Source organism: Loxodonta africana, unplaced genomic scaffold, assembly GCF_030014295.1.
Source record: "Loxodonta africana isolate mLoxAfr1 unplaced genomic scaffold, mLoxAfr1.hap2 scaffold_28, whole genome shotgun sequence".
In the NCBI taxonomy this organism is placed as follows: Eukaryota; Metazoa; Chordata; class Mammalia; order Proboscidea; family Elephantidae; genus Loxodonta; species Loxodonta africana.
This window is the reverse complement of record NW_026975002.1, coordinates 973,604-1,001,020: the sequence shown is the minus strand read 5'-3', so window position 1 is coordinate 1,001,020 and position 27,417 is coordinate 973,604. Positions and strand designations below refer to the sequence as shown.

Sequence of the window (27,417 nt, the reverse complement as noted above, 5' to 3'; positions counted from 1 at the left end):
GAAGACTCATTAACTACTAGCGATATGCAGATGACACAACTATGCTAGCTGAAAGTGAAGAGCACCTGAAACACTCATAATATCAAAGACTACAGCCTTCAATATGGATTACACCTCAATTTAAAGAAAACAAAACCCTCACAAGCAGACCAGTAAGCAATGTCATGATAAAACAAGAAAAGATTGAATTTGTCAAGGATTTCATTTTACTTGGATCCACAGTCAATACCCATGGAAGCAGCTGTCAAGAAATCAAAAGAACTGTTGCACTGGGCAAATCTGTTGCAAAAGACCTCTTTAAAGTGTAAACAAGCAAATACGTCACTTTCAGGTCTAAAGTGCTCATGACCCAAGCCATGGTTTTTTCAGTCCCTCATGTACATGCGAAAGCTGGACAAAGAATAAAGAAGACTGAACTGTTGCATTTGAATTGCAGTGTTGGCAAAAAATATTGAATATACTGTGGACCCCTAGAAAAAGGAATAAATCTGCTTGGGAGAAGTAAAACACAGCCAGAATGCTCCTTAGAGGCAAGGATGGTGAGACTTCACCTCATGTACTTAGGATATGTTATGGAGGGACCAGTCCTTGAAGAAGGAAATCATATTTGGTAAAGTAGTTGTCATTGTTGTTAGGTGCCATCTAGTCAGTTCCAACTCATAGTGACCCTATATAAAACAGAACAAAACACTGCCTGGACCTGTGCCATCCTTACAATTTGTGTTATGCTTAAGCCCATTACTGGAGCCACTGTGTCAGTCTATCTTGTTGGGGGCCTTCCTTTCATAACAATTGTGGATAACGTTGTGAAGTACGGGGATTTTAGAACATTTAATTTTGCTAACGTGGAATCTGTACATACACCATAAATCAGTTCCTCAGGCAGAACAAGGGAATAGTGTGTGCTTTAAAATCAGGAAAGGTATGCATCAGGGTTGTATCCTTTCACCGTACATACTCAATTTATATGCTGATCAAATAATGTGAGAAGCTGGACTATCTGAAGAAAAGTGTGCCATCAGGATTGCAAGAAGACTCATTAATAATTTGAGAGAGGCAGATGATACTGCCTTGCTTACTGAAGGCAAAGTGGATTTGAAGCACTTACTGGTAAAGATCAAAGACTACAGCCTTCAGTATGAATTACACTCCAACATAGTGAAAAGAAAAATCCTTACAATCGGGCCAACAAGCAACATCATGATAAACAGAGAAAAGGTGGAAGTTGTCAAGGATTTCATTTTACCTGGATACACCATCAGTGCCAGCAGTCAGTAAATAAAATGATGTACTGAACTGGGCAAATCTTCTGCATAAAGACCTCTTTAAAGTGTTGAATAGCAAAGGTGTTACTTTTTCGACTAAGGTGCACCTGACCCAAGCCACGGTATTTTCCATCACCTCATAGGCATTCAAAAGCTGGACAATGAATAAGGAAGTCTGAAGAAGAACTGATGCCCTTGAGTTATGGTGTTGGAGAAGGATACTGAATATACTATGAACTGCCAGAAGAATGAACAAATCTGTCTTGGGAGAAGTGCAGAGTGTTCCTTGGAAGCAAGGATGGAAAAATTTCATCTCATACACTTTGGACATGTTATCGGGGGGAAGAACATCATGCTTGGTAGAGGGCCAGCAAGAAAGAAGAAGACCCTCGACCAGATGGATTAGCACAGTGTCTGCAAACAATGGATTCAAACATAGCAGCCATCTAAGGTACAGCCGCAGAGCCCACCCACCGAAGTGCTTTAGGAATAGAGACATACCTACCTGACTGGCACTTGGGGGAAGCCTGTCAGCATCCTGCCCCCCCTGGAGTATGAACCCCTGCTGCTACTAGAATCTGGTGTACAAAACTATCACCAGTTCTTCTCTAGGTGGAAATGTAACAGTCTGCTCCACACACTTGATGCCCCAAAATCAGATTCTACTGAAGAATAGTGAATGGACTCTTAGGTTCACATATCTGGTAACAGCCCAAACCAGCTAGTAATAGGACATAAGTGAGTCAAGGGCTACAACATTCAAGACAGCGCAATCTAGTAGCCCATCTACGTACATTGAAAGAAAACAAAACAAGACTCAGTGACCAAATATAGATTAAATCACTACAACATCTTAGTGATGGCTCAGAGACAGCAGGCGATATCAAAACACATATAGAAGCAGACCATGATTGCTTCTACAACTCCCCAAAGTAAAGAATCAAAATCTTTTCCAAATGAAGATACAATCCTGGAATTGCCAGATACAGAATAAAAAAAAAACTAATTTACAGAATTCTTCAAGACATCAGGGATGACCTCAGAAATGAAATAAGGCAATTTACAGAAAAAGCCAAGGAACACACTGATAAAGCAGTTCAAGGTCTCAAAAAGATTATTCAAGAACATAGTGGAAAAGTTAATAAGCTGCAAGAATCCATAGAGATACAGCATTCAGAAATCCAAAAGATTAACAATAAAATTACAGAATTAGACAACGCAATACGAAGTCAGAGGAGCACACTCGAGCAATTAGAATGCAGAGTGGGAGCTCTGAAGGACCAGGGAATTGACACCAATATAGCTGGAAAAAATCAGATAAAAGAATTAAAAAAAATGAAGAAATCCTAAGAATCGTGTGGGACTCTATCAAGAAGAATAACTTGCATGTGATTGGAGTCCTAGAACGGGGAGGGATATCAGAAAACACAGAGAGAATAGTTGAAGATCTGTTGGCAGAAATCTTCCCTGACATCATGAAAGACGAAAGGATATCTATCCAAGATGCTCATCGAACCCCATTTAAGACTGATCCAAAAAGAAAATCACCAAGACATATTATCATCAAACTTGCCAAAACGAAAAATAAAGAGAAAATATTAAAATCAGCCAGGGATAAAATAAAGGTCTCCTACAAGGGAGAATCAATAAGAATAAGTTCAGACTACTCAGCAGAAACCATGCAGGCAAGAAGGCAATCGGATGACATATACAGAGCACTGAAGGGGAAAAACTGTCAGCCAAGGATCATATATCCAGCAAAACTCTCTCTGAAATATGAAGGTGAAATTAAGACATTTACAGATAAACACAAGCTTAGAGAATTTGTAAAAACCAAACCAAAGCTACAAGAAATACTAAAGGGGGAAATTGTTTGATAAGAAAAACAATAATATCAGACACCAGCACAACACAAGGTCACAGAACAGAGCATCCTGATATCAACCCAAATAGGGAAATCACAAAAACAAATTAAGATTAATTTTAAAAAGAAAAAAACACTCAAAACAGGGAATCATTGAAGTCAATATGTAAAAGATCATAATAATCTAAAAGAGGGACTAAATACAGGTGGCATAGAACTGCCATATGGTGAGGGATACAAGGCGATATAGGACAATACAAGTTAGGTTTTTACTTAGAAAAATAGGGGTAAATAGTAAGGTAACCACAAAGAGGTATAACAACTCCACAACTCAAAATAAAAACCAAGAAAAACATAACGACTCAGCAAACATAAAGTCAGATACTATGAAAAAGAGGAACACAAAATTTACAAAGAAAAATGTCTCAGCACAAAAAAGTAAGTGGAAAAATGAAATTGTCAACAACACACATAAAAAGGCATCAAAATGACAGCACTAAACACATGCTTATCTATAATTACGCTGAATGTAAATGGACTAAAGGCATCAATAAAGAGACAGAGAGTCACGGACTGGATAAAGAAACACGATCCGTCTATATGCTGCCTACAAGAGACACACTTTAGACTTAGAGACACAAACAAACTAAAACTCAAAGGATGGAAAAAATACATCAAGCAAACAATAAGCAAAAAAGAGCAGGAGTAGCAATATTAATTTCTGACAAAATAGACTTTAACGTTAAATCCACCACAAAGGATAAAGAAGGACACTACATAATGATAAAAGGAAAAATTGCCCAGGAAGATATAACCATATTAAATATTTATACACCCAATGACAGGGCTGCAAGATACATAAAACAAACTTTTTCAGAACTGAAAAGTGAGATAGACACCTCCACAATTATACCAGGAGACTTTGACACACCACTTTTGGAGAAGGACAGGACATCCAGTTAGAAGCTCAATAGAGACACGGAAGACCTAATTACAACAATCAACCAACTTGACCTCATTGACTTATACAGAACACTCCACCCAACTGCTGCAAAGTATACTTTTTTTTCTAGTGCACATGGAACATTCTCTAGAATAGACCACATATTAGGTTTTAAAACAAACATTTGCAGAATCCAAAACATTCAAATATTACAAAGCATCTTCTCAGACCACAAGGCCATAAAAGTGGAAATCAATAACGCAAAAATTATGGAAAAGAAATCAAATACTTGGAAACTGAACAATAACCTGCTCAAAAAAGACTGGGTTATAGAAGACATTAAGGAGGGAATAAAGAAATTCATAGAATGCAACGAGAATGAAAATACTTCCTATCAAAACCTCTGGGACACAGCAAAACCAGTGCTCAGAGGTCAATTTGTAATGATAAATGCACACATACTAAAAGAAGAAAGAGCCAAAATCAGAGAACTGTCCCTACAATTTGAACAAATAGAAAGTGAGCAACAAAAGAATCCATCGGGCACCAGAAGAAAACAAATAATAAAAATTAGAGCTGAACTAAATGAATTAGAGAACAGAAAAACAATTGAAAGAATTAACAAAGCCAAAACTGGTTCTTTGAAAAAATTAACAAAATTGATAAATCATTGGCCAGACTGACTAAAGAAATACAGGAAAGGAAACAAATAACCCAAATAAGAAACGAGATGGGTCACATCACAACAGACCCAACTGAAATTAAAAGAATCATGTCAGATTATTGCGAAAAAGTACACTCTAACAAGTTTGCAAACCCAGAAGAAATGGATGAATTCTTAGAAAAAACTACCTACCTAAACTAACACAATCAGAAGAACAACTAAATAGACCCATACCAAAAATGAGATTGAAACAGTAATCAAAAAACTCCCAACAAAAAAAAAACCCTGGCCCGGATGGCTTCACTGCAGAGTTCTACCAAACTTTCAGAGAAGAGTTAACACCACTACTACTAAAGGTATTTCAAAGCATAGAAAATGATGGAATATTGCCTAGCTCATTCTATGAAGCCACTATATCCCTGATTCCAAAGCCAGGTAAAGACATCACAAAAAAAGAAAATTACAGACCTATATCCCTCATGAACATAGATGCAAAAATCCTCAACAAAATTCTAGCGAATAGAATTCAACAACATATCAAAAAAATAATCCACCACGACCAAGTGGGATTTATACCAGGTATGCAAGGCTGGTTTAATATTCGAAAAGCCATTAATGTAATCCACCACATAAATAAAACAAAAGACAAAAACCACATGGTCTTATCAATTGATGCAGAAAAAGCATTTGACAAAGTCCAACACCCTTTTATGATAAAAACTCTCAGCAAAATAGGAATTGAAGGAAAATTCCTCAACATAATAAAGGGCATCTTTTTATACAAAGCCAACAGCCAACATCACTCTAAATGGAGAGAGCCTGAAAGCATTTCCCTTGAGAACGGGAACCAGACAAGGATGCCCTTTATCACCACTCTTATTCAACATCGTGCTGGAAGTCCTAGCCAGGGCAATTAGGCTAGACAAAGAAATAAAGGGTATCCGGATTGGCAAGGAGGAAGTAAAGTTATCACTATTTGCAGATGACATGATTTTATACACAGAAAACCCTAAGGAATCCTCCAGAAAACTACTGAAACTCGTAGAAGAGTTTGGGAGAGTCTCAGGTTATAAGATAAACATACAAAAATCACTTGGATTCCTCTACATCAACAAAAAGAACATCGAAGAGGAAATCACCAAATCAATACCATTCACAGTAGCCCCGAAGAAGATAAAATACTTAGGAATAAACCTTACCAAAGATGTAAAAGACCTATATAAAGAAAACTACAAGTACTACTACAAGAAACTGAAATGGACCTAGTTAAGTGGAAAAACATACCTTGCTCATGGATAGTTAACATAGTAAAAATGTCTATTTTACCAAAACCCATCTATACATACAATGCACTTCCAATCCAAATTCCAATGACATTTTTTAATGTGATGGAGAAACAAATCACCAACTTCATATGGAAGGGAAAGAAGCCTCAGACAAGCAAAGCATTACTGAAAAAGAAGAAGAAAGTGGGAGGCCTCATTCTACCTGATTTTAGAACCTATTATACAGCCACAGTAGTCAAAACAGCCTGGTATTTGTACAACAACAGGCACATAAACCAATGAAACAGAACTGAGAACCCAGGTATAAATCCATCCACATATGAGCAGCTGATATTTGACAAAGGGCCAGTGTCAGTTAATTGGGGAAAAGATAGTCTTTTTAACAAATGGTGCTGGCATAACTGGATATCCATTTGCAAAAAAATGAAACAGGACCCATACCTCACACCATGCACAAAAACTAACTCCAAGTGGATCAAAGACCTAAACTAAAGACTAAAACAATAAAGATCATGGAAGAAAAAATAGGGACAACTTTAGGAGCCCTAATACAAGGCATAAACAGAATACAAAACATTACCAAAAATGACGAAGAGAAACCAGATAACTGGGAGCTCCTAAAAATCAAACACCTATGCTCATCTGAAGAGTTCACCAAAAGATTAAAAAGACCACCTACAGATTGGGAAAGAATTTTCAGCTACGACATCTCTGACCAGTGCCTGATCTCTAAAATCTGTATGATTCTGTTAAAACTCAACCACAAAAACACAAACAACCCAATCAAGAAGTGGGCAAAGGATATGAACACACACTTCACTAAAGAAGATATGCAGGCAGCTAACCGATACATGAGAAAATGCTCTCGCTCATTAGCCATTAGAGAAATGCAAATTCAAACTATGATGCGATTCTATCTCACTCCAACAAGGCTGGCATTAATCCAAAAAACACAAAATAATAAATGTTGGAGAGGCTGCAGAGAGATTGGAACTCTTATACACTGCTGGTGGGAATGTAAAATGGTACAACCACTTTGGAAATCTATCTAACGTTTTCTTAAACAGTTAGAAATAGAACTACCATACAACCCAGAAATCCCGCTCCTCGAAATATACCCTAGAGAACTAAGAGCCTTCACACAAACAGATATATGCACACCCATGTTTATTGCAGCTCTGTTTACAATAGCAAAAAGCTGGAAGCAACCAAGGTGTCCCATTAACGGATGAATGGTTAAATAAATTGTGGTATATTCACACAATGGAATACTACACATTAATAAAGAACCATGACGAATCTGTGAAACATTTCATAACGTGGGGGAACCTGGAAGGCATTATGCTGAGCGAAATTAGTCAGAGGCAAAAGGACAAATATTGTATAAGACCACTATTATAAGATCTTGAGAAATAGTATAAACTGAGAAGAACACATACTCTTGTGGTTACAAGGTGAGGAGGGAGGGAGGGTGGGAGAGGGTTATTTACTGATTAGTTAGCAGATAAGAACTACTTTAGGTGAAGGGAAGGACAATACTCAATACACGGAAGGTCAGCTCAACTGGACTGGACCCAAAACAAAGAAGTTTCTGAGATAAACTGATAGCTTCAAACATCAGTGGAGCATGGCGGGGGTCTGGGGACTATGGCTTAAGGGGACTTCTAAGACAATTGGCAAAATAATTCTATTATGAAAACATTCAGCATCCCACTTTGAAATGTGGCGTCTGGGGTCTTAAGTGCTAACAAGTGGCCATCTAAGATGCATCAATTGGTCTCAACCCATCAGAATCAAACGAGAATGAAGAACACCAAGGTCACAAGATAACCATGAGCCCAAGAGACAGAAAGGGCCACATGAACCAGAGACTTACATCATCCTGAGACCAGATGAACTAGATGGTGCCCGGCCACAACCGATGACTGCCCTGACAGGGAGCACAACAGAGAACCCCTGAGGGAGCAGGAGATCAGTGGGATGCAGACCCCAAATTCTCATAAAAAGACCAGACTTAATGGTCTGATTAAGACTAGAGGCATCCCAGCTGTCATGGTCCCCAAACCTTCTGTTGGCCCAGAATAGGAACCATTCCCGAAGACAACTTATCAGACACGGAAGGGACTGGACAATGGGTTGGAGAGAGATGGTGGCTAAGAGTGAGCTACTTGTATCAGATGGACACTTGAGACTGTGTTGGCATCTCCTGTCTGCAGGGGAGATAGGAGGGTAGAGAGGGTTAGAAACTGGCAAAATTGTCAGAAAGGAGAGACTGGGAGGGCTGACTCATTAGGCGGAGAGCAAGTGGGTGTATGGAGTAAGGTGTATATAAGCTTATATGTGACAGACTGACTTGATTTGTAAACGTTCACGTAAAGCTCAATAAAAATTATTAAAAAAAACATAGCAGCCATTTTGAGGATGGCGCAGGGACAGGCAGTGTCTCATTCTGCTGTACACAGAGTCACTATGAGTCAGAATGGACTAAACAGCACCAAACAACAACAACAAAGATGGTAGTGTGGATACATATCCTGTTATGTAATCTTCAAAGAGTATTACAATCAGACAGCTAGAAAACTTATCTAAGGGAAAATAAGAGGCCAAAGTTCATACCAGCAGGAGCCTGCATTAATATCATAGCAAGAAACAGGTCATGGTTATTGCAGCCAGGAAATTAGCATCTATATCCAACTGAAGAAGAACTCAAGATATGTATACTTGGAAACTAAATCCACATCCCAATAGGAACCCTGGTGGCACAGCGTTTAAGAGTTACAGCTGCTAACCAAAAGGTCAGCAGTTCAAATCCACCAAACGCTCCTTTGAAAACCATGTGGCAGTTCTACTCCTTCCTATAGAGTTGCTGTGCATCAGAAACCACTTGATGGCAATAGTAATGGGCAGCAGTAAATACGGCATATTTATTACAGTCAAGAGGTTAGCATGCATACCCAAAGAAAAACACGATGGGTTAAAACAAGCTCTAAGACTAAATATTTACCTAGAATATAGTAATAATATTGAAGTCAAGGTCATTACAGCCATAAAGTTAGCACTTATAGCCAAAGAAATAAGAGGTCAGAATTAATAAAACCTGGAATTCATCCAAATCCTAACATAAAGTGAGGGGCACAATGCTACAACCTCCATATACAAGGAGAAAGGAGGTTAGGGTTCAAAGAATCATGAGCCCAAAATCATATTTTAATAAGAGATACATTATGCTTCTTAAAGCCAGGAAGCTACATTCACATACTACTTAAGAGAAGATCAGGGTTCATAAAGCCCTGGTCTGACTCAAATTGTGCTAAGAATTGTGTTATGTTTCCTACAAGCAGGTAAGTAGCAACCACGTTCATGGACAAAAACAGATTAGGGTTCATAAAGCTAACAGCCTACATCCATATTTTAGTGAAAATGGCCCATGGTTCTCATGGCCAGGGAGCTAGAATCCATATCCTATGAAACATAAAGACAGAGTTTAAAGAATGCAAATCCGAGTAAAAATCTGAAACTGGATCTGAATATTAAACAGGCCGTGGTTGTTAGAGTCAAGAAACTCCTATGTTGGGAGACTGAAGGTCAGGGTTCATTGAGCCAGAAAAATGCATCCATAAAACATAGCCAAGGGAAAAGGGGGCCACAGTAAGTACAGCCAGATAGGTAGTATTCATATTCATGATTAAAGATGGTCAGAGTCCATATGAAAGGAAATTTGCCTTAATAACCTACTTAAAAAAAGATACATGGCTTGTGAGGCCTGGAAATTAGCATCTATACCCAGAGAAACATGAAGGCAGGATTCATAAAGAAGAGCTTTAACGTATGTACTAGTGAGAAAAGGGTCATTTAAACAAAGCTAGAAAGGGAATATCCATAACCTTAAAACAATATCTATGTCTTTAGTTTTGTTTTTTTTTTTACTAAGATATTGACATAATAGTAAAGATTATGTCATGGTTGTTACAAAAAGGAAGTTAGCAACCATATCCAAAGGAAAAAGAATAACAAAAAAGATCAGGTTTCACAGAGCCAGGAGCTTGACCCATATTCTGGTAATGAAATAGTCAAAGGCAGCACGGTTGGAAAGCTAGCATCCTATTCAAGCAGACAAGAGGCCAGGGTTCACAGAGCTTGTTCCATGCACATATTTTTTTAATAAGGAATATGACGTGAGTGTTACAGCCAGAATCTGCTAATAGAGAAGTTCATGATTCACAGAGCCAAGAGACTAAATCAACACCCTATGAAGTAATGGGGCATGGTTGTTACAGAACCATGCCCCATACTGGCATCTATATTAAAGAGAGGGAAGGGAAGGGTTCTTTTATCAAAGTTGATGTCAATATCCTGTTGAGAATTAGGCCTTGGATTTCAGCCAGGAATCCAGCACCAGTATGTAAAAACAAACAGTTGTATGTAAGGGATAAGGAAATCATGCTACATCTTAGTAAGAATTAGGAATGGTGCTTTCAGCCAGGACGTCAACATTTATATTCAATGGAGAGGAAGTCATTGTACGTGGAGCAAGTACTGACCATTGTACATGGAGCAAGTACTGACCAGTACATCTGGCTCATAGCAACCCCAGATATTGCAGAGTAGTAATGTACTCCACAGGTTTTTTTGTTTTCTAAGTTTATGCCCTTTGGGAAGTAGATAGCCAGAACTTTCACTTGAGGGGCCTCTATGTGGACTCAAACTGTCAATCGTTCTGTTAGCAGTCATATGTTTAATGGTTTGGGGCACCCAGAAGATAGTGTCATAATTTAAGGAGTGAGCATGTTAAAATTAACAGATCTAATGGCTGGTGGAGCCACTGTGGAAAAGGGTCTGAGCATTTCCCAAAGCAACGATCGTTCTACCACCACACCAGCAGACAAGTGCAGCTCAGGGCTTTTACTGAGAGCTGGAGCTCTCTTTTTGCACAAGTCCACCTACAAAAGTATAATAGGAGCCTAATTTGTAAGAGCCAGAAGTTGCATACTAAGCTTACCCTGCTTGAACCACACCAGAGGCCGTTTGTTAGTGCAAAAAGGTGGTGGACGGCAGGAGTTCTACACTGGACACCCCGGGGGGATCCCCAGAGAAGCAGAATGACTGCCCAGAAGGTGGTGCCCAGGAAGGGTAAAACGTCCACCTACGTTACATACCGTAGGGTTCCTTTGCTTCGATTCTCCAAAGGGCAATGCTGGATAAATGCAGAGGAGCTGTGTGGTGGCCAGGCCTCAGCTCAGGAGCACTGGGTGTGCAGATGGAAGTGTGAAGGGTGGACTGCTTGGGGATACCATCATGGCCAGTACCTTGTGGGTATGGATTCCCACACCCCGGTTGGAACACTGTGTTAGAAGGGGTCTCCAGACTTTACCCTGGGACAAAGACAGTGATCAGGTCATGGGATGTGTTCTTGTCATTTCTCAGGAGGGCTGGGGTACTCACAATGGGATTGGGAAGAGAGAGACAAAACGAAAACAAAGACGAAAGCACCGTGGAACTAAGATGAGTATGTTTTCCTGAGTATTCTCGCCTACACTGCCTGGAAATCCTGGGTGTGGATCCACCACCGACTGGGCCACGGCCCTGGAAGTGGCCTGGTTCTTCCAGTGGACAGATTTTGTCCCAGTGCCTGGAGCACAGGTGGTGGCTGAGGCGGAAACAGCCTACAACCATCCAGACCAACAGCATCAGTGTCAGCACCGCTGCCCTCCACCAAGGGGAGCCAAGCCAGGCACAGGGGCAGGGCCATGGGTTCAGAGGTCACACCGTGGGCCTAAGGATTGGCAGAACGCTTTCAGGGCCCCGGACGCTGCCCCCTTTCTCCTCCCCGTCCAGGCCCAGGCCAGTCCAGCGGCATTAAACAGCCCCCGTCTGCCCGCCCGGCCGCCCCACAACCGCCAGCCAGCCAGCCTGCCTGCCTTCTCTCCGTCTCTGGCAGCAGCCCCTCAGCCCTCGGTCCAGAGCTCTTTCGGGACCCGCCCTGAGGGAAGGCAGGAGCTAGGCCACCTTCACCCAGCCACCATGGTCCACGTGAGGGCGTCCGAAGTCCGGCAGCTGCGGCACAACAAGTTCGTGGTCGTCATGGGGGACTCGGTGCAGAGGGCCGTGTACAAGGACCTGGTGCTCCTGCTGCAGAAGGACTGCCTGCTCTCAAGCAGTCCCCTGAAGGCCAAGGGCGAGATGAGCTTCTAGCAGGACAGGCTGCTGCACGGCGGCGGGTGGGGCCGTATGCACAACGGGACCCACTACCGCGAAGTCCGCGAGTTCTGCTCCACACACCACCTTGTGCGCTTCTACTTCCTCACACGCGCCTACTCCCGGTACGTGGAGAAAGTCCTGCTGGAGCTGCTGAGGGGCGAGCACGGCCCAGACGTGGTCATCATGAACTCCTGCCTCTGGGACCTGTCCAGGTATGGCCAGGATTCCATGTGGAGCTACAGGAGGAACCTGGAGACCCTGTTCTGGTGCCTTCGCTAGGTCCTGCCCGAGTCCTCTCTCGTGGTGTGGAACACTGCCATGCCAGTGGCTGAGACAGTCTCGGGGGGTTTCCTCCCGCCTGAGGGCATGCCCCCGACCTCGTGCCTGCGGGATGATGTGGTGGAGGCCAACTTCTACAGCGCCGCTGAGGCCAGCAGGCTCCGCTTCAACGTGCTGGACTTGAATTTCCACTTCCGGCACTCCGGCAGCACAGGCAGGCAGATGGCGTGCACTGGAACCAACACGCTCATCGAAGGCTCTCGCAGCTGCTGCTGGCCCATCTGGGCGACATCTCGGGCGTGGACCTGCCCTGCGACAACCCGGTGGGCAGGTGGATCTGGGAAGGCCCTGGGAGCCGTCTCAGAGGGCCCGCGGACGACAGACTGCTCCAGCACCACTGAGGTGAATCCAGTGAGGTAGGCCCCGCCTCGACGCCCGCCTAGACCCGCGTGCCCGATCGCTTAGTCGCGGAGACCCCCTATTTCCCTGCCCCAGGTTCCCAGGTGCTTCCGGCGGCACCGCCATGGCTCCAGTTTGCCCTGGAACCAATCCCTGCAGCGCCAGCCATGCTCTGGCGACCCCTCTGCACTGCACGCTAGGTATGGCGAGGAAGCAAACCTGACAGCTGGCCGGCTGCCCCGCAACGCCGGAATACATACGGCCTCTGATTAGCACCAGCGCCGCGTGGTTCACCGGGCTTCTCCGCCTTACCCTCCAGGTACCCCCCGCAGAGCCACAGAGGTGCAGGGGGACGGACCGCAGCCACCAGTATGACCAGTGCCAAGACTTCGGTAACCACCCCCCCACGTAGGTCGTCCTCTCCCCTTTGAACCCTTGCCTGGGGGATGGCCTAGGCATGCAGGTCTGGAACACCTCCAGCCACCCCTCCACCCCTCTCAGCAAGGACAAGCCTTACTCGCTGCGAGTTGGGGAAAGGAACAGATATCAGACGTGCACACTCACGGTTGTCTCCTCCTTGCCTTGATGCACAAACTAACTGCGAATTAAAAAAGTGCGTTCAGAAACACAGTGTCTGTCTCTGCGAAGGCCTTGTGGGGCTGCGCCCTGGCAGTGTGTCCATAATGGATCAGTGTAGCCTGTCACTCCCATTATGTTCTGGGTGCCTTTCGGGGCAAGGAGCAGGGCGCCCAGACGCCTCCTCGGGGGCTTCTGCTGCTTTCAGGGCCAAAGAGGCAATCAGGCGAAATCCATTCCTTCCAATTACCTGTAGTTTCTGTAGAAGAGTTATTTGTTCAGAAAAGCCCCGAGGTTGAGCTGCGCTTCACCACTTAGCAAGATCCAATGCTCAATTCAGCGACCTGAAATTAAGTGCCTCTCAGGCCTCTCAGGGCTGGTGTAAAAACAAGCCTCCCAGACCTTTTTCTATACTATTAAAGTGAATTAATTTATTTGCACACACTTGGGAGACTCTGAGAGCTTTTCCAGAGGTCGGGGGTTTCCTTGGCAGAGGAACCAGCTTCTCTTTCCTCATATGAGGAACAATGCGCCTTAAAGACAAACGGGGATGGAAGGTAGCCAGGGAGGAGATGGGAATCAGAGTGATCTCAAGCATGCTAAGAATGAATGAGCAAATCCAGGGCTGGTTACGGAAAAGGAGAAATGACACATTTTGGGCTTGAAATGATTTAAAGTATTGTTAAAGGAGGTGTCAAAAGTTTGGTGTAAGAACCCCTACAGTACGTCAAACTGACAGACATGTGGGGGAAGCCAAGCATGCGCATATGCTTATATACAGAGCCCTGGTGGGGCCCTGGGTAAGCATTGCGCTGCTAACGAAAAGGTGGGCGGTTCACATCCACCAGCCCCTCCTTGGAAAACCTATGGGGCGCTTCTACTCCGTCCTATAGGGCTGCTATGAGTTCAACCTAACTCAATGGCACCTAACAACAATGACAGACATAAACATACATACATAGATTTATATATATATATATATATATATATACACACACACATATACAAAAAAGGAAAAAAAACCCACTGCTGTTGAGTCAATTCTAATTCATAGTGACTTGAGAGGATTTCCAAGGATGTAAATCTTTACAGAAGCAGACTGCTGCACCTTTCTCCCAAGGAGCTGCTGGTGCTTTCAAACTGCCGACCTTTCATTTAGCAGTTGAGTGCTTTAACCACAGTGCCACCAGGGCTTCTTATACATATACACACACATATATATATATACACACGTACATAAAATATACATGCATACAAATGTATATCCTGTCGTGTCACGCAGGAACTCCACCTATGTCACCTAAAAAAACAGAAACAGTTGCCAGTTGACACTGACTCTTGGCAAACCCAGGGTAGAACTGCCCCACAGTGTTTTCTTGGCTGTAACCTTCTTGGAAGCAGAGTGCCGGGCCTTTCTTCCACAGCAGTGCTGCGTGGGCTTGAACCACAAACCTTTAGGTTGTGCCAGAAGGAAACTTTGAAACTTTAATCCAAACTTGCATAAAAAAAATTCATGTAATTCTATTGTTATTGGAAAAAAAAATTCTTTAGAAACAAAGAATTGCATTAATAAAAGCATCTTGAGAATGTAGGGTCTATTCTGATCATTGTTCTTCTGAGCAAGGTGGGAAGAGAAGGTGAGAGAATGTTCTGTCTACAACCACAGGAATACAGTGAACAAGCAGCCCTCTCGGGTGGCCAAGGAGCCGGGGGCCACGATCGTATTTAAGTCTGTATGAGAACTGTCTCTTTTTTCCTTTTACAGACATTTACTTTCCTCTTTTCTCAAAAAGTCTCCTAGATATGCCATTCCTAATGGCAACATTTTTATTTCACCTCTCAGGAACACAGCCTCTAACCGTGAAGCCCATCATAATGAAAAATCTCGCAAAACACGTCTGCAGCAGGTGGTATGCTTTTCTTCATTTTGGCTGTAGAATTTTTCTACAGAAAATTGAATTTGCTCACTTAGAATTAAAATGACCCTGCAGATCATGTTTAATTTTTCCAGCATGAATAAACCCAGCCTCTGTCTCTTTCCTCTGTCTCTCTCTCTCCCTATCTATATGCACACACACACACACACACACACACACACACACTCCAGACTTACATATAAGTTTCCTCATTGGTCAGACATTTTCAAAGTCTTTGAATCTTGCTTTCCCTGTGTAGATGGCTCTAGCAGATTCTAAAGCAACCAGGCCTTCCTGCATTGCTAGCGGGAGTGTAAAATGCTACAGCCACTGTGCAGAACAGTTTTGGCTGTGCCTCAAAAAGTTAAACATATGATGACCCCAAGATCCAGCAAACCCAGTCCTAGGCATGCACCCAGAAAAAGCCAAAACAAGAATGCAAACAGAACCCTGTAAACCAATGTTCACTACAGAGCTTTTCATAACAGCCGAAAGACAGAACTGCCTAAGTGTTCATCAACAGATGAATGGATAATCAAAATGTAGTCTCCCCTGCCCTTGCTGGCCCTCTACTTCACCAAACATGATGTCCTTCTCCAACAATTGACCCCTCCTGATGACGTGTCCAGGCAAGCAAATTGGACAATGTTCTGTGTTGATCTATATGGTTTTTCACTGGTTCATTTTTGGAAGTAGATGGCCAGGCCTTTCTTCCTAGTCTGTCTTAGTCTGGAAGCTCTACCAAAATCTATCCACCATGGGTGGCCCTGCTGTTATTTGAAATACTAGTGGCATAGCTTCCAGCATTTCAGTAACACCCAAGCCACTACAGTAGGACAGACTGATAGATGGGTAGTAGACTATTCTGTACACACATCCTTCCTCAGACTATACTACCTATTCACGACCTTCAAGCATTTCCTTTGTTAGTCTCTCTGAGTGGTTTTGTTCTTCCCCTTGGCATGTTCTTGAGAACCTTCTGCTCTCTCGTCTAGACCCATTACATGCTCCCCCTTCCAGGACACCTTTCTGACCGTCCCCAGGAGATTTAGCAGCATTGTAGATGGCACGCTTGTATTCCAGGTGGCATGCACTGTACATTTGGAAAGCCTAGCTCCCCTGCTAGACTTTTACCCCTTCCTGTTTATTTCTGTACAGTCTTCTAGTGCATCCCAGAATATGGTAGGCTCTGAGTCAAGGTTTGTAGAATGAAGAATTATTAATACAAATTAAATAGCAGACTGATGATAAATCATGCTGTTGAATGTCAGTAGTGAAAAGCTTACATAATTATTATGCTTGGTAACCTTGGTGGCGTAGTGGTTAAGAGCTGCAGCTGCTAACCAAAATGTTGGCAGTTTGAATCCTTAGGGTCGCTATGAGTGGAATTGACTGGACTGCAACAGGTTTGGTTTCTTTTTGGTTAGCAGTGAAGGACCTCTGGAGGCATAACAGTTAAGCACTCGGCTGCTAACAAAAAGGTTGGCAGTTCAAACTCACCATGTGGCTACAAGGGAGAAAGGCCTACCTATCTGCTCCTGTGAAGACAATTGTTATTCAGTGTCGTCGAAGCACTTCGGACTCATAGCGACCCTATGTGCAACAGAAAGAAACACTGCCAGTCCTGCGCCATCCTCACAAACGTTGTTATGCTTGAGTCCATTGTTGTAGCCACTGTGTTAATCCATCTTGTTGAGGACTTTCCTCTCTTTCACTGACCCTCTACCTTACAAAACACGTCCTTCTCCAGGCACTGGCCCCTCCTGATAATATCTCCAAAGGAAAGATGACAACCTAGGAAACCCAATAGGGCAGTTGTATTCTCTCACATGGGGTTCCTGTGAGTTGGAATCAACTCCAAAACACCCAATAACAACAGCTTAGCAGTGAACCAAAAGTTGAGCACTTTTCTTTGGGGCTAAAGGATCCTGTTGAGAACAAAAGCAGAAAAAGACAATGAAATTTGAATATTGATGGGGCATTAACTGGCTGAGCCTAAGCAGGCAGAAGAGGACTGGCTGAGAGAAGCACAAGGCAACCCCAGGGGGGAGTAAAAATCAACCCTCCAGTCTGTAGAGGTAGAGCTAATTTTCTGTAAGTGATACTGTGAGTTGCAATATCAACGGTAAGCACAAAGAGCTTCCACTAGAGTCTTGGACCTTTGAGGATGGGGGAGATTTATGATGTGCTCTAAGGTGAAGGCTCTGTGGGTAAATTAGGTCTGGAAATTGTCCTCGGATGTCACCCTGGCTGGTTTTGAGTTGGGTCTTTGACAAAAGTAGTACTTTATCCAGAAGAGTTGCTTACAAGGGCAATAAAAACCATTTGAAATAACTCCAGGTCAGTTCTCTAAATTGGCCTTTCGTAACCTTCCTACCAGCTTAAAGTTCCAGGAGGAAATGTTGACATTTCCAGCATTGAACTAAGAGAATCTCAGCTCCCTCAATAGTTTACCAATTAATTTGTTACTTCAAGGGCTTCATAGGAGTCTCTGAGTGGTGCAAATGTTTACATTCTTGACTAGTGGCCGAAAGGTTGGTGGTTCAAATCAACCCAGAGGTGCCTTGGAAGAAAGACCTGGCAATCTGCCTCTAAAAGTTCACAGCCATTGAAAACCCTTTGGAGGCCAGTTCTTCACCATGATTCGGAATGATCTGAGGGCAACTAACAACAAGAAGGGCTTCATAAACTGTGCAAGCTGGGTATTATCATTATTGTTGTCATAACAAATTACCACCCACTTAATGGCTCCAAGTGGAGTCCCTGAGTGGAGCAAATGGTTAAGCATTCAGCTGGTAACACAAAGGTGGGAAATTCAAGCCTACTCAGAGGTGCCATGAAATAATGGCTTGGTGATCTACTTCTGAAAAACCAGCCACTGAAAACTCTATGGAGCACAGTTCTACTCTGATACACATGGGGAGCCATGAGTCAGAATCCACTGGAAAGCAAAAAGTTTTGATATTTTTTTTGATTCCTAATATCTATGGAGTCCCTGGATGGTTTAAACAGCTAAGGAAGTTGGATGCTAAACCAAAGGCTGGAGATTTGAGTCCACCCAAAGGAACCTAGAAAAAAGGACTGGTAATCTACTTCTGAAAAATCAGCCACTGAAAACCCTACAGAGCCCAGTTCTACTCTGACACACATGGGGTCACCATGAGTCAGGCTCGACTCCAGGGCAACTGGTTTGGTTTTTGTTTTTAGAGGTTACCTTAGTTATCTAGTGCTGCTATGAGAGAAATGCTACAAGAAGATGGTTTTAACAAAGAGAAGTTTATTCTCTCACAGTCTAGTAAGGGATAAGGTCAAATTCAGGACATTAGCTCCAGGGGAAGGTTTTCTCTCTCTGTAGGCTCTGGTGGAAGGTACTTCTCATCAATCTTCTCCTGGTCTTGGAGCTTCTTATCACAGTAACCCCGGGTCCAGAGGATGCACTCTACTACCAGCTTTGCTTTCTTGGTGGTATGACTCTCTGCTCAGTTCTCTCTTTTATATCTCAAAGGAGATCGACTCAAGACACAACCTCATCTTATAGATTGAGTCCAGCCTCACTATAGTAACTGCCTCTAATCCTGCCTCATTAATATCATAGAGGTAGGATTTACAACACATTGGAGAATCACCTCAGATGACAAAATGATGGACAATCGCATAATACAGGGAACCATGGTGTAGCCACGTTGACACATATTTTGGGGGAGCATCACAATCAACATCCATGGAAGCAGCAGTCCAGAAATCAAACGATCAAATGATGCATTGCATTGGGCAAATCTGCTGCAAAAGATCTCTTTAAAGTGCTAAAAAGCAAAAACATCAATCTGAGGGCTAAGGTGTACCTGACCCAAGCCATGGTATTTCAATATATTATCTTACATAACCATCATAAGTACATACTCCATTGTTTGCATTTTGTTGGTAATGTTTTCACATTCTTTTTTGGAATCCCTTTTTTGTGTGTCTGGTCTTCAGCAATGCTTTCTAAGGCATCTAGAATCTTAGCGTAGGATTTCAGACTTGCACTTGTTGCTACAATATGTGCATTCCAACAAGTATTAGAAAGACGTTTTAATACTCAGCCATTGTCTAAATATGTTTTAAAAACTGTCCATTGGTAAGTAGAGGAGGCAAAAAATATGTAGAGTAACTGAACAGTAGAAAAAACTCAACTATATCTGGACAACAATCTACTGAGCTATGTCCTACAAGATTAAGTGAATGAATAGAATGTGGCTAGAAAATGGCATATTCATTACGTTCTAAAACTTTCTGTTGCATATCTTTATAATACCCTGACATACTGGCAGAATTGTCATAGGACTGGCCTCTGCACTTAGAAAAACTGATTTTGTAAACTTTGCATACATAGTGAAGTACTTGATTTGCCACTCCTTCACTGGTATGAATTTTTAAGCTAGTAATTGTAACAAATCACTCAATAGGTTTTTCCATCTCTTGTAGATATGTATCTTAAAACAATACTTAGCTGCTCTATATGAGAAAGATCATGAGTGGAATCTACTGATAAACTGAAGGATTGAGCTATACTTATTTTGCTGAAAATAGTTGATCAAACTTTATCACTTTTTACATTTATTAATTTCTCACACATTTTTGTAGACATACGATGGGTTGCTTTCCTGTGTTATTATATTTTGAGATCTGACCTACTAAAAGTGCATCAAACTGAACAACAAGTTCAAGTAAACCCCCAAAATTTCCATTTTGTGGTAACCCAAACACTTCATTTCTTCTTCAAAACGGTAGTCCGAATTCAGCGATTGTTAGAATGACAACAATAATGCATTGCAAAATGAGTTTCCAGTATTGACAATCTTCGTTAATTTATGTTTCTAGTCCATGAGTTAAGCCAAAGCCATGTCTTCAGTTTAAATACGACAACATACAACTTCTGTGCATTGAACTGTTTTCATGTTTATCGATCATATTTGAGTTGTGCCAGTTGCTAAATCCACTCTTAGCAAATCAGGAATTAAATGATTTAGGACTGAATAGTTTGCAAACAAAACAATATGCAGAACCCACTGATGGAGAAGACGGTAGCCACTCCCTCTCATAATTTCTACTACTAGCTTTGCACCCTAGAAATATCTTCTGGCTACAGATATTTGTTTACCACCCAGAAAATTTTGGCATGAATTTTCAAATGGACCACTGTGATGCTGACAATCACTTGGCCTTCTTTCATTCTGATAATTTACATCATTACAAGAAAAGTTATTCCCCAAAGTAGGATCTGTGTTTCTGTTATTTTCGTGGTCTGCAGATGCAACAATTTCAGATGCTAAGATCGTTTCACTTTCTACACCATTATTAATTTTTTACTACCTCAAGGAATGCATGCAGAATTTGGAACAAATTCTGTTACAGTTGTATTGCTATTTGTAATTTCAGAACCATTGGTGCAAGTACAATGATCTGCACCCACTAAACTCAAGTGTTCAAGGAAAGAACTCTCTTCTCCTTCATTATGTTTTAAAAAGGGAGTTAATTCTGGAATTGTCTTTAGGGATTCACAAATTATTTTCTTTTCATCTTCTCAGGTTTTCATTTTTTGCACTCTAGTTAGATGTTGCCATTTCATTTTACATGGTATATCCATATTATGGCATTTAAAAAAAATTTCTGTTCTGCCACTATTGTTGTTAGGTGCTTTCGAGTAGGTTCTGACTCACAGGAACCCTAAGTACAACAGAACGAAACACTGCCCAGTCCTGTGCCGTCCTCACAATAATTGTATACTTGAGCCCATTGTTACAGCCACTGTGTCAGTCCACGCTGTTGAGGGCCTTCCACTTTTTTGCTGACCCTCTACTTTACCAAGCAAGATATGCTTCTCCAGGGACTGATCCCTCCTGATAACATGTCCATAGCCAATACATTTAAATAATGGAAAATAAGGAAAATTTATGAAACCAGTAAAATTTATAAAATAAAATTTACATTCGAATTTGAAAGTTAACACAAAATTTTATGTTTGAAAATGAGTAAGTAAAAAAAGAAATTTTATTTGGACCATGTAATTTCTTCTTCAGTTGTGAGGTAATTAAAAGGAATAGTGTTTACAATGTAGTGAGAAATAATTTTATTAGTTTATCCTATGATGTTTGTCGCCAGGCCCTTCATAGAACACCACGGGTTTCATTTTGAAATACTTAAAAATTTGTGCACTCTCTTTCTGGTCTTTGATGCCATGTCTTCAAAGTTAATTGGACTATTGCCAATATCCGTCAGCAGTGAGAGCAATCTCAAAGACCTTGACACAAATTCAAGGGTATACTCAATCTTACGACACGTTTTGGCTCGCTTTGCACAGGACCAGACGAGCCACGTCGTGAGTTACGGTGAATGTGAGGCTATTTATACCTGACTGATCTGAAATGAAAAGGAAAATATAATTACTATCGTATGCAAGATTTATAAAATGTGTATTTTTTTCTTTGCAAAATTCTTCAACACCCATAATGGATATAGCAATAGCAGCATCTCTCAACTGGAAAGTTTGTTTTGCAAAGTCATAACGATATCAGTTTCTTAAAATAAAGACAGAATATGGGTTTTTGTGTGAGAAACTGATTTGATTTGTAAACTTTCACTCAAAGCACATAAAAATTATTAAAAAAAAAAAGGTAGAAATAGAACTACCATACGATCCAGCAATCCCACTCCTTGGAATATATCCTAGAGAAATAAGGGCCTTTAAATGAACAGATATATGCAAACCCGTGATTATTGCAGCACTGTTCACAATAGCAAAAACATGGAAGCAACTGAGTTGCGCATCAACAGGTGAATGGATAAATAAATTATGGAACATTCACACAATGGAATACTATGCATTGATAAAGAACAGCAAGGAATCTGTGAAACATTTCATCACATGGAGGAAACTGGAAGGCATTATGCTGAGTGAAATTAGTCAGTTGCAAAAGGACAAATATTGTATAAGACCACTATTATAATAACTTGAGAAACTGTTTGAGCCGAGAAGAAAACATTCTTTTGTTGTTACGAGAAGGGGGAGGGAAAGAGGGTGGGAGAGGGGCATTCACTAACTAGATAGTAGATAGGAACTACTTTAGGTGAAGGGAAAGACAGCACACAATACAGGCGAGGGCAGCACAACTGGACGAAACCAAAAGCAAAGAAGCCTGAATAAACTGAATGCGTCGAAGGCCAGTGTAGCAGGGGCAGGAGTCTGGGGACCATGGTTTCAGGGGACATCTAAGTCAATTGGCATAATAAAACCTATTAAGAAAACATTCTGCATCCCACTTTGAAGGGTGGCATCTGGGGTCTTAAACGCTAGTGAGCAGCCATCTAAGATGCATCAATTGGTCTCAACCCACCTGGATCAAAGGGGAATGAAGAACACCAAGGACACAAAGTAATTACAAGCCCAAGAGACAGAAAGGGTCACGTGAACCAGAGACTACATCATCCTGAGACCAGAACTAGATAGTGCCTGGCTACAACCGATGACTGCACTGACAGGGAACACAACAGGGAACCCCTGAGGGAGCAGGAAAGCAGTGGGATGCAGACCCCAAATTCTTATAAGACCAGACTTAATGATATGGTTGAGACTAGAAGATCCCCGGTGGTCATGGCCCCCAGGCCTTCTGTTGGCCCAGGACAGGCACCATTCCTGAAGCCAACTCTTCAGACATGGATTGTACTGGACAACGGGTTGGAGAGGGATGCTGGTGATGAGTGAGCTTCTTGGATCAGGTGGATACTTGAGACTATGTTAGCATCTCCTACCTGGAAGGGAGATGAGAGGGTGGAGGGGGTTAGAAGCTAGTGAAATGGACATGCAACGAGACAGTGGAGGGAGAGAGTGGGCTATCTCATTAGGGAGAGTAATATGAAGTGTGTAGCAAGGTGTATATGGGTTTTTGTGTGAGAGACTGACTTGATTTGTAAACTTTCCCTTAAAGCACAATAGAAATTATAAAAAAAGGAAAGTCCAGGGGAGCATCTACCACGGCCTCCACCAGATTGAGTCCAGTAAAGCTAGATGGACCCGGCAACCACCACTGACTGCTCTGACGGGGATCACAGTACAGGGGTCCAGGCAGAAATGAAGAAAAATGTAGAACAAAATTCTAATTTGAAAAAAAATCACCAGACTTGCTGGCCTGACAGACTGGAGAAACCCTGAGAGTATGGCTCTCAGACACCCTTTTGGCTCAATAATGAAGTCACTCCTAAGGCTCACCCTTCAGCCAAACATTACACAGAGCCATAAAACAAAATGAGACTGAAGAGGAGCACCAGCCCTGGGGCAGGAAATGGAAGTCAGGAGGGGACAGGAAAGCTGGTAATAGGGAACCCAAGGTTGAGAAGGGAGAATGTTGACAAGTCATGGGCGTGTTAACCAATGTCATAAAAGAATATGTGCGCTAAATGTTTAAGGAGAAGCTAGTTTGTTCTGTAAGGCTTCATCTGAAGTTTGATAAAAAGAAAATCGCAGCCTTGGAAACACTATGGGGCAGTTCTACCCTGTCCTACACGGTAGCTATGAGTCAGAAAGGACTAGATGGCTGTGGGTTTGGTTTTTTTGTTTGTTTGTTTCTGGCATCTTTCTGGGAAAAAATGTGGGCAGGTAGTGGGGGCAGCCAATGGGAGAGTGAAGCAAGAAAAACAAGGAAGCAAACGCTTCCCATTACAAAAAAGAAAAAGGTTTTGGCCCTTCAATAATCCCGTTGTTCCATTATAACACTAGGTAACAGTTCAGATTTTAATTATGTGCTTGCTTTCCCAAAGGGGACGTAGTTGTTATCTATAATTACACAAGGTTTATCTTTTATCAGAGGAGGCTGAGTGGTACAAATGATTTGCCATCAGCTGCTAACTTAAAGGAAACTTGGTGGCTCAGTGGGTAAGTGCTACAGCTTCTAACCAAAAGGTTGGTAATTCGAATCCACCAGGCACTCCTTGGAAACTCTATGGGGCAGTTCTACTCTGTCCTATAGGGTTACGATGAGTCAGAATCGACTCAATGGCAACAGGTTTGATTTTTTATTTTTTGGCTAACTTAAAGAGTGGCTATTTGAACTCACCCACAGGTTCTGTGGAAGAAAGGCCTGTGATCTACTTTGGTAAATATTACAGCCAAGAGAAGGCTGTGGAGTAGTTCTACTCTGTAATATATAGGGTCTCCATGAGTCGGGGGATGACTCGACGGCAGCCCACAATGACATCTACATATCTTTTATCTTCGTTCCTTGAATGCTCCTGTTGTTGCTAGCTGCCGTCGAGTTGGCCCCCAACTCACAGGGATCCCAAACACGGCAAAACAAAGCGCTGGCTGGTCCTGTACCAGCCCCATGATGGGTTGCAAATGGAGCTATTGTGATCCACAGGGTTTTCACTGGCTGATTTTTGCATGCAGATTGCCAGGCCTTTCTTCCTAGTCCATCTGGTCTGGAAGCTCCTCAGAAAACTATTCAGCATGACAGCAACACTCAAGCCTCCACTGACAGTCAGGTGGTGTCAGCCTTCCTTGGACACGCAAAGCAAAAGTCAGAACTTGATTTTTGTTAAGTTCTTGTTTTCGATGACAAGGGCAATCAGTGGGGGTCTTTCACAAATAAAAGGATGTGACTGTGATACGGCTCCGAATATCATGCGGCTAGAAACCCTGGTGGCATGGTGGTTAAGTGCTACGGCTGCTAACCATAGGGTCCACAGTTCTAGCCTCCTGGATTATGACAGCATAAATTTCTCTTCATTAGAGACATTCACTTGTGGTATTTCTGTTGTAGCAGCACCAGATAACTGAGATAGCTGCTAACCAGAAGATTGGTGGTTCAAGTCTACCCAAAGGCACCTAGGAAGAAAGTCTAGTCAATCTACGTCTGAAAGATCAGCTATTGAAAACCATATGGAATGTGGTTCTACTCTGAAACACATGGGGTCACAATGAGTTGGAAATGACTTCGCAGCAACTAGCCCACACACACATACACACACATACACACACATACACACACACACCTGTGGGCATCAATTCCAACTTGTAGACCCTATAGGACAGAGTAGAACTGTGTCATAGGGTTTCCAAGTAGCTGCTGATGGATTTGAAGGACCGACCTTTTGGTTAGCAGCCGAGTTCTTAACCACTGGGCCAGTACTTCACAAATTTAGTCTTCTCTGTGTATGCTATGCCTCCCGTTCAGACATAACATAGTATTCAGACTGAGCACTCTCTGTCCCAGCTTCTAGTCTTGGCTTACTTGTTCTTCTTCTGACGGCATTTCATTCATTGTTCACTGACTTCATGAAACAATGTTTTTCACTGGCCAAATCTTATCATAGCTCTAATGGGCCAGGATACAGGCTTCTCCTGATTCACACAGCTGCAGGGCCTGGCAAACCCAAGGTCGAAAGGCCAGAGAGCAGGGCTCTGGATCACAGGCTGCAGAGGGTGATGAATGCCAAGATCAGCTGGCAAGACAGCAGGTAAGTTGCTAGCTCAAGTCACAAGAGCCAGAGATCAGACCAACAGGAGGCAGCTGAGGGATTCAGAGTGAGCGAAAACTTTGAGCCTTGCCAAAGTTTTCGAAGAATTGAAATTCCAGAACACTTAATTGTGCTCATGAGGAACCTGTACATAGATGAAGAGGCAGTTGTTCGGACAGAACAAGGGGATACTGAGTATTTTAAAGTCAGGAAAGGTGTGGATGCAGGCCACATTCCCAAGGAAACTCCCTTTCCACTAATCAGCTGCTCACCGCAGATCCCACCATGGAGGTGATCATGTTATATCGAATCTCATCATGGAGGTGATCACATCATCGTACGACTGCCCAACTACGTCATAACTGCCAAACCACTGAAAGTCATGGCCCAGCTAAGGTGACACACAACTTTAACCATCACACTAATAGAGTTGGTAATTACCATCTCTAAAACACTTTTCTGTACTACTTACCCTCATACAGCATCCTTGAATACGCGAACCACCGATAGTTCAATTAAAAATTGATCTACTAAATGACAGAAATTCTTAGATTATCTTTGATATCAAAGCTCATCATGGAGGTGATGACATCATCACTGTTGTTGTTCTGTTATTAGGTGTGGTCGAGTCAGTTCCAACTCACAGCAGCCCTATGCACAACAGAACCAAACACACTGCCTGGTCCTGCACCATCATTACAATTGTTATTATACTTGAGCCCATTGTTGCAGCCACTGTGTCAATCTACCTCATTGAGGGTCTTCCTCTTTTTTACTGACCCTGTACTTTGCCAAGCGTGATGTCCTTCTTCAGGGATTGATCCCTCCTGATAACAAGTCCAAAGTATGTAAGACGCAGTCTCGCCATCCTTGCTTCTAAGGCGCATTCTGGTTGTACTTCTTACAAGACAGATTTGTTTGTTCTATTGGCAGTCCATGGTATATCCAATATTCTTCTCCAACACCACAGTTCATAGGCTTCAATTCTTCTTTGGTCTTCCTTATTGATTGTCCGGCTTTCACATGCATATGAAATGATCGAAAATACCATGGCTTAGGTCAAACCCACCTTAGTCTTCAAGGTGACATCTTTGCTTTTCAACACTTTAAAGAGGTCTTTTGCTGCAGATTTCCCCAATGCAATGTGTCTTTTGATTTCCTGAGTGTTGTTTCCATGGGTGCTGATTGTGGATCCAAGTAAAATGAAATCCTTGACAACTTCAATCTTTTCTCCGTTTATCATGATGTTGCTTCCTGGTCCACTTGTGAGGATTTTTGTTTTCTTTATGTTGAGGTGCAATGCATACTGAAGGCTGTGGTCTTTGATCTTCATTAGTAAGTGCTTCAAGTCCTCTTCACTTTTAGCAAGGAAGGTTGTATCATCTGCATATCACAGGTTATAAATGAGTCTTCCTCCAAACCTGATGCCCCGATCTTCTTCATATAGTCCAGCTTCTCGTATTATTTTCTCAGCATACAGATTAAATAGGTATGGTGAAAGAATGCAACCCTGGCACACACCTTTCCTGACTTTAA

The 27,417-nt window shown here is 42.3% G+C and overlaps 1 pseudogene; it reads left to right on the top strand.

Moving 5' to 3' along the window:
• Nucleotides 1–9,510: 9,510 nt before the first annotated feature.
• LOC135229353 (PC-esterase domain-containing protein 1B-like) lies at nucleotides 9,511–12,900 on the top strand (annotated as a pseudogene).
• The last annotated feature ends 14,517 nt before the right edge of the window (nucleotides 12,901–27,417 follow it).